Raw genomic sequence first — 8,616 nt, forward strand, 5'->3', positions numbered from 1 at the left:
TTAATCATAGAATCCCTACAGTGCAGAAGGAGACCATTCGGCCCATCAAGTCTGCACCGACCACAATCTCACCCAGCCCCTAACTCCGTAGCCCCACATATTTACCCTGCTAGTCCCCCTGACACTGAGTGACAATTTAGCATGGCCAATCAACCTAACGCGCATATCTTTGGATTGTGGGAGGAAACCGGAACCCGGAGGAAACCCACGCAGACACGGGGAGAACATGCAAACTCCACATCGACAGTGGCCAAAGCCGAGAATTGGACCCAGGTCCCTGGCGCTGTGAGGCCCCAGTGGTAACCACTGTGTCACTGTGCCACTTAGTTACAAGTTACAAAGCTAATGGATAGAGTGGATAGGGCAAGCCCTTAATCTATCTCCTTGCCTACTCCAAAAACCAATTCAAATTTAACCCAATTTATAGCCCCCACAAGAGAGGCTAAGAAGATCCAAGCTGACAAGAAAAGTCATTGCACCTCATCTTGGGCTTGGTCTGACACTTGATCTTAGCCAAAAGGCCGAGATGTATCACCGATTATAGTCGCTGGTGTAAGTTCATTAGAATTAGATTACAATTTGAGCAAAAAACAGAATGTGTAATAACAGAAACTGTGTAACAAATGTACAAGAGAACATTTGGTAACATAATGAATACTATAGGTCAGAGCAGGCGGTTCCCAGCTATTCCAGGAGCTGAGGCCATATAGAAGTTACAAATACCATGGCCAGAATTCTCCCTTCCTGCCCGCCATGGGATTTGTAACCGGGGCGGGGGTGGGGGGGGGGGTGGGGGGGGGGGGGGGGGGGGGGCGGCATGTGGGGGGGCGGACCATGAAAAGGTCCATTGACCTCAGGCGGGATTCTCCAGTTTTGAGACAAGTGTGGCCGGAGAATCTCGTCCCAGGATATAAAGTTAGATATTGCCCATTTTAAAGTTTTAATATTTATTTATTAGCGTCACAAGTAGGCTTACATTAACACTGCAATGAAGTTAGTGCCAAAATCCCCACACTCACGTGGCTGTTTGGGTTCACTGAGGGAGAATTTAGCATGGCCAATGCACCTAACCAGCACGTCTTTTGGACTGTGGGAGGAAACCGGAGCACCCGGAGGAAACCCACGCGGACACTGGGAGAATGTGCAAACTCCACACAGACAGTGACCCAAGCCGGGAATCGAACCCAGGTCCCTGGCACTGTGAGGCAGCAGTGCTAACCACTGTGCCACCGTGCCGTCCCCTTTAAACCCCTTTCTACTTTTTTTCTCCTATGGGCATTCTCCCTTTCACTATCTTGGGCAGCAGCAGTTATCAAGGTTTGAACACAGATCTGTCCTTTTTGAAACTCAGCTAGTCACCGAATAAACCTCTGTGACATTAACGGAGCGGTTTTAATATCACCTCTTCCTTGTCTTGTTGTAAATGATACTTTTAAGACTGACCAGCACTTTGTTGTTTTGCAATTTTGTTTCAGATTATTCAAATGGGCCATGTTTGAGTATTGCTGAAAAAGAAACATGCTATCAAAGATTTTTCACCTTGCACTCATTAGGATATTTCGCAAGAAATTACTAAGTCATGGTGGCACTGTGGTTAGCACTGCTGCCTCACAGCGCCAGGGACCTGGATTCGATTCCCAGCTTGGGTCACTGTCTGTGTGGAGTTTGCATGTTCTCCCCGTGTCTGCGTGGGCTTCCTCCAGTTTCCTCTCACAGTCTGAAAGATGTGTTGGTTAGGTGCATTGACCCAAACAGGTGCCAGAGTGTGGCGACTCGGGGAACACAGTAACTTAATTGCAGTGTTAATGTAAGCCTTACTTGTGACTAATAAATATACTTTGAACTTTAAGTGTAATAGGGGAAATAACAATTTATACCGCATGAGATGAAAGTGCTGATTGGTTGGCAATTGCACTCCTGTGAAGGCGTTGCTGTGGAGAATGCAGCATGGAACAGTTAATTGCCCAGCTTTCATTCAAATTCAAACCAAGCAGTTAACCGTGTTTGACGCGGATTGGTGAAGACATTGCCCTGTTGAATGAACCAGGGAATGGTTGTTTCCCCAAGCTTTTGTTTGGTTAAAAATGGCACAAAGTGGGGAGATGTTCTTTCTATCTGTAAAGAGAAGGGCTCTGTGTGTGAATATATGTGACTTGCAGCATGTGTAAATGAGACACACTGCAAGCCCAATTGATAATCTTAAATTGGTTTGCAGTGTAATCCTTACTCTTCCATGCTGCATTCTTCTCCATGGCAATTCCTTCACCAAGCAGAGTCCACTTGTCAGCCAATCATAGAATCCCTACGGTGCAGGAGGCCATTCAGCCCACCGAGTCTGCACCAACAACAATCTCACCCAGGTCCTATCCCCGTAACCCCACTTATCTACCCTGCCAATCCCCCTGACACAAAGGGTCAATTTAGCATGGCCAGTCCATCTAACCTGCATATCTTTGAACTATGGGAGGAAACCGGAGCACCCGGAGGAAACCCACTCAAAAACGGGGAGAATGTGCAAACTCCACACAGACAGTGACCTGAGGCCGGAATTGAACCCAGGTCCCTGGTGCTGTGAGGCAGCAGTGCTAACCGCTGTGTCACCGTGCCGCCCAGTACTCACCTCTCATGCAGAATACATTGTTGTTCCCCTGTCACTGTTCATAATTTATTGTGAGACACCCTGATAAGTGCAAGATGAGGAGCTTCAACATGCCTCTTCTTTTCAGCACTACTCAAGCTGTGTACGATCAAATCACTATTTGGATTATGTTTCTTCCTCGACTGAAATTTCTGTTTTGACCTTGTTTCCTGATGGAGGTGATGTACAAACTCCAAATTTCAAATATGAAAAACTAGAGACAAAAACAATTCAGATTCAGGAGTGACTCATGTGTGACACAAATGTGATTAGCTACACATCTCGGAACACTTGTTTCAATCCAAATGGTACTGTAATAACCTGTCTCTGAATTAATGTTACAACTTTTGAAAGACTATTCTCTTCCACAAAATACATTTCTACATAGAATTATATTTACTGACATTTCATTGTGAATGGGTTTAAACCACACTCCCAACATTGATACTGTTGCCAGATTATCAGAAAGGACTATTTTAACCATCAAATTACAACCAAACTGATGCCTGCAAAAACTAACCAGACATCCTAGTCATTAATTATAATTATTTAGCAGAGAAGAAAGCCATTCAGCCCATCATGTAATTGCTGTCTCTTTGGATGGAAGCACTATTAAATTATCCCATTCCCCTATTTTTAGTCCATAACCCTATCAATTTCTCACCAGTTGCTTCACTAATTTTGCTGATTTTATGTCATTGATCATAGAATGATCATAGAACCCTACAGTGCAGAAGGAGGCCTTTCGGCCCATTGAATCTGCACCAACTCTCCGACAGGTTATCTTACCCAGGTCCTTTCCCACCCGCCCTATACCCATACCCCACGCACTTACCATGGCTATCCCATCTAACCTACATATCTTGGGACACGAAGGGGCAATTTAGAACATAGAACATAGAACAGTACAGCACAGAACAGGCCCTTCGGCCCACGATGTTGTGCTGAGCTTTATCTGAAACCAAGATCAAGCTATCCCACTCCCTATCATCCTGGTGTGCTCCATGTGCCTATCCAATAACCGCTTAAATGTTCCTAAAGTGTCTGACTCCACTATCACTGCAGGCAGTCCATTCCACACCCCAACACCACGAACCTTATAGTTATGCCCCCTTGTAATAGCTCCATCCACCCGAGGAAATAGTCTTTGAACATTCACTCTATCTATCCCCTTCATCATTTTATAAACCTCTATTAAGTCTCCCCTCAGCCTCCTCTGCTCCAGAGAGAACAGCCCGAGCTCCCTCAACCTTTCCTCATAAGACCTACCCTCCAAACCAGGCAGCATCCTGGTAAATCTCCTCTGCACTCTTTCCAGCGCTTCCACATCCTTCTTATAGTGAGGTGACCAGAACTGCACACAATATTCCAAATGTGGTCTCACCAAGGTCCTGTACAGTTGCAGCATAACCCCACGGCTCTTAAACTCCAACCCCCTGTTAATAAAAACTAACACACTATAGGCCTTCTTCACAGCTCTATCCACTTGAGTGGCAACCTTTAGAGATCTGTGGATATGGACCCCACGATCTCTCTGCATGGCCAATCCACCTAACCTGCACATCTTTGGACTGTGAGAGGAATCCGGAGCACCTGGAGGAAACCCAAGCAGACACGTGGAGAACGTGCGAACTCCACACAGACAGTCACCCGAGGCTGGAATCAAACCCAGATCCCTGACGCTGTGAAGCAGCAGTGCTAACTGCTGTGTCACTGTGCCACCCGAGTGGATGCCAATTGATAAAATGTAGACTGTGTCACACTCTGGGAAGAAAAATCACAGCAACAATAATCATCACTTGGCCAATAGACAATGCTACCTCATTGGAATAGGAGATTGGTTGGATTGGTACATTGACAAGACTGACATTGGTTATTTGCCACCAAGCTATGTCATGGACATTGGCAAACACTGCCAAGACATTGCAGAATTGCTCCGTGATGTCAGCATGCCAAGCTCTGTTTAAAACAAATGCCAATTTTCAAGTTGTAATCATGATGACGTTTTGATTTCTTGGGCGAATAAAGTGGTGCTTATCCGACATCCAGGAATTGAGAAAGTCACCACAGAATTGCAACATATCTTCTTGTTTCTTGAGCAATCATTGTCCAGTCACATATAAAAGGTACTAGAAGGTTGTGTTCCATGCAGTGAAAAATTAGGACTACTTAATCTTTAAAATCTTTAAAGTTGGAGCTAGGCTGTGGATCTGTGTGTCCAGTGCCACCCACAATAATAGATTAATTTTATCAAAATCAATCCTTGTACAGAGTTGAAATGATTTCCATTGATTTTTGTTGTGACATTATGTGACATTGAAGTCAGTTCAATTTAAATGAACTGATTCGAATCAGCTGCACCCTTTTCTTCTTTGTTTTTTGTTTTCTCTTGGTTTCTCCTTCTGCCCTTCTCTCAGCTGAGCACAGTGAATTTGAGCTGATGACAGGTGGATTCATGTGTGGGGCCATCTGACTGGGGGAGGCTAAATTGTGAGTCAAGGTGTAACGATTGCTGATTTCCCCTTTCTCTTTGTCACTTGTTTGCCTTGTGTCCAATGCAGTATCTGTTCATCCTGGGGTCAGCAAGTCATCCTTGTTTGGAAGCCCCTAATGTGAACAATGGCCACCAGGGGCAGCACAGTGGCACAATGTTTAGCACTGCTGCCTCGCTGCGCCAGGGACCTGGGTTCGATTCCTGGCTTTGGTCACTGTGTGGAGTCTTCACGTTCTCCCTATGTCTGTGTGGGTTTCCTCCCACAGTCCGAAAGACGCGCTGGCTAGGTGTGTTGGCCATGCTAAATTCTCCCTCAGTGTACCCGAACAGGTGTGGTGACTGGGGGATTTTCACAGTAACTTCATTGCAGTATTAATGTAAGCCTTGTTGTGACACTAATAAATAAACTTTAAAAAATTTATAGTATGCAAATATTCCATCCAATATTAACCACCTCCTCCCTGGTTTCCACCAAGTAGTTTAAACATTTAATATCAGCAGGTACAAACTTTGGATAAGAATTGTGCCTGGATCAAGGAATGTACCTACTTGTTTATTAGAAATACTTATTTGAAATCAAATTTGTCCCTCAAAGGGTTAATAAACTCAAACTGATGTGCAGTGTACACTCGTGTAATGATTAGTCAATTAATTGATTCTTAATTAGAATAATTGCAGGCTTTGCATTAAGATTCCCCAATTCCCAGGCCGTTTTTGTGCTGAGTTGCTTTTTTTGAAGTACTAACATTGAGCGTACAGCTTTATTCATTGCTGACAGAAGATTCTTGCAAATTTGTGCTTTCTGTTACCCTAGAACTGCGTGATGGAATAATGCTGATATTATGTTCTTTTAAAGCAGCTGATAGCAATGAATCCTACAATTTAGCACTTAGATGAATTAACATATGTTCTTTCCACTAATAAACTACAATGAAATACAGATTTATTTTGGTTAATCAGGTATAACGTTATTTACATGAATCGGAAAACTCTTATCATGCTGTCACAACCTGAAGGAGCTAATCTAATTGAAGTGCCAAAGTGCCATTGTCGACAGTGAGAGTGAAGATTGAACCAATTACATCCATCATCAAAAGACTGAGATTATATTACAAAGTTAAATGACTCCTGGGTGATTTGCTCATACTTATATGGTTTCAGTTCTGTTTGTTAATTTTCTTCTATCAGATTTTTTTGTTGGAAGTCACACAGTGATCTTTAAATAACAGATATAATGATTTTTGACATATATACAGCACGTTTATCAAGAAATAATTGTCACTTGTTTATCTGAATATTCAAAAGTCTCTGTATAATACTGAGCAAGTTCAGCAGTTTCAGAGTGAAACCCAATGCATCCAATGGGCAGCACAGTGAATAGCACTACTGCCTCACAGCGCCGGGACCCGGGTTCAATTCCAGGTGACCGTCTGTGTGGAGTTTGCACATTCTCCCCGTGTCTGCGTGGGTTTCCTCCGGGTGCTCCAGTTTCCTCCCACAGTCCAAAGATGTGCGGCTTAGGTTGATTGGCCATGCTAAATTGCCCTTTATGCCGGAACGCTACCACCTCGCCCGCCACGGAATCGGAGCGGGCGAGGGGCAGACAACGGAAATGTCCGTTGACCTCAAGTGGGAATTTCCGGTCTCGCTCGAGCGAGGCTGTAAAATCCTGCCCTTAGTGTCAGGGGGATTATCAGGATAAATACGTGGGGTTATGATGATTGGGTGGGATTGTTGTCAGTGCAGGCTCAATGGGCTGAATGGCCTCCTTCTGCATTGTAGGGTTTCTATAATTCTATGATTCTATTCTCCCGACAAAAGGTGCAAAATTCAATTTGAATTAATTAAGTTCAATATTAAGGATAGACTTTGACTCTGGAAATTACATGTAGGTATTAAGCTGGGGGCGATATAACAATAAATGGTTTAGCTCAGCTGGTCAGTGATGCAGAGCAACGCCAACAGTGCAAGTTCAATTCCCGTACCGGTTGAGGTGATTCATGAAGGCCCTGCCTACTCAACCTTGCCCCTTGTCTGAGATGTGGGGTCAAATCAGCATGAGTCAGCTCTCCTCTTCAATCCTTCAATCAACAACACAAAAAAGGGGAGGCGATGGCCGAGTGGTATTATCGCTAGACTATTAATCCAGAAACTCAGGTGATCTTCTGGGGAGGAGGTTCGAATCCTGTCACGGCAGATGGTGGAACTTGAGTTCAATGAAAAAAATCTGGAATTAAGAATCTACTGATGACCATGAAACCATTGTCGATTGTCAGGAAAAACCCATCTGGTTCACTAATGTCCTTGAGGGAAGGAAATCTGCTGTTCTTACCTGGTCTGGCTGACATGTGACTCCAGAGCCACAGCAATGTGGTTGACTTTCAACTGCCCTCGGGCAACTAGGGATGGGCAATAAATGCTGGTCAGCCAACAATGCCCATGTCCAATGAATTAAAAAAAAACAAAAACAGATTATTTTTCCAACAGTTTATTATTAATGCTGATTGTGGGAGCTTTCTGTGCACATACTGGCTGCCATGCGAAGGGCCCATCATCTGTAGTTAATTTAAAAAAAGTTAAGGACAGCATTAAACTTAAAGAGAAAGCATATGCTTCTGCAAAGATGAGAGGCTGGTCAGAAGATTGGGTCAAATATAAACAGCAAAAAAGATTGACAAAAAAGTTGATAAGGAGGGACAAACTAAAACATGAGAGAAAGCTAGTCAAAGAATCATAGAGGATTACAGCATGTACTTCGGCCCAATTTGTCCATGCCACCCTTTTTTTCTAACCACTAAGCTAGTCCTAATTGCTTGCGTTTGGTCTGAACTGTCTAAATGCTTTTTAAAAGACAAAATTGTACCCGCCTCTACTACTACCTCTGGCAGCTCGTTCCAGACACTCACCACCTTCTGAGTGAAAAAAATGCCCCTCTGGACCCTTTTGTATCTCTCCCCTCTCACCTTAAATCTATGCCCTCTAGTTTTAGACTCCACTACCTTTGGGAAAAGATATTTATAGACCTCAATAAGATCATCCCTAAGCCTCCCAAGCTCCAGGGAAAAAGATCCCAGTCTATCCAGCCTCTCCTTATAAATCAAATCATCAAGTCTCGGAAGCATCCTAGTAAATCTTTTCTGCACTCTTTCTAGTTTGATAATATCCTCTCTATAATAGGGTGACAGAACTACCCACAGTATTCGAAGTGTGGCCTTACCAATGTCTTGTACAACTGCAACAAGACATTCCAATTCCTGTATTCACTGTTCTGACCAATGAAACCAAGCATGCCGAATGCCTTCTTCACCACCCTGTCCACCTGTGACTCCACTTACAAGGAGCTATGAACCTGTACCCGTAGTCAGTAATATAAAGATGGATAGTAAGTGTTTCCATAGATTATTAATTAAGAAAAGTTAACAAAGTGAGAATTGGTCCTACAGAAAGCCTGTCTGAGGAATTGATAATGGAAGGTAAGACGATG

General features: G+C 43.7%; 1 pseudogene; it reads right to left on the bottom strand.

Moving 5' to 3' along the window:
* Positions 1–296: 296 nt before the first annotated feature.
* On the bottom strand, positions 297–530 carry LOC144511600 (U2 spliceosomal RNA; annotated as a pseudogene).
* Between the last annotated feature and the right edge of the window lie 8,086 nt (positions 531–8,616).

Source organism: Mustelus asterias, chromosome 24 (genome assembly GCF_964213995.1).
Source record: "Mustelus asterias chromosome 24, sMusAst1.hap1.1, whole genome shotgun sequence".
Lineage (NCBI taxonomy): Eukaryota > Metazoa > Chordata > Chondrichthyes > Carcharhiniformes > Triakidae > Mustelus > Mustelus asterias.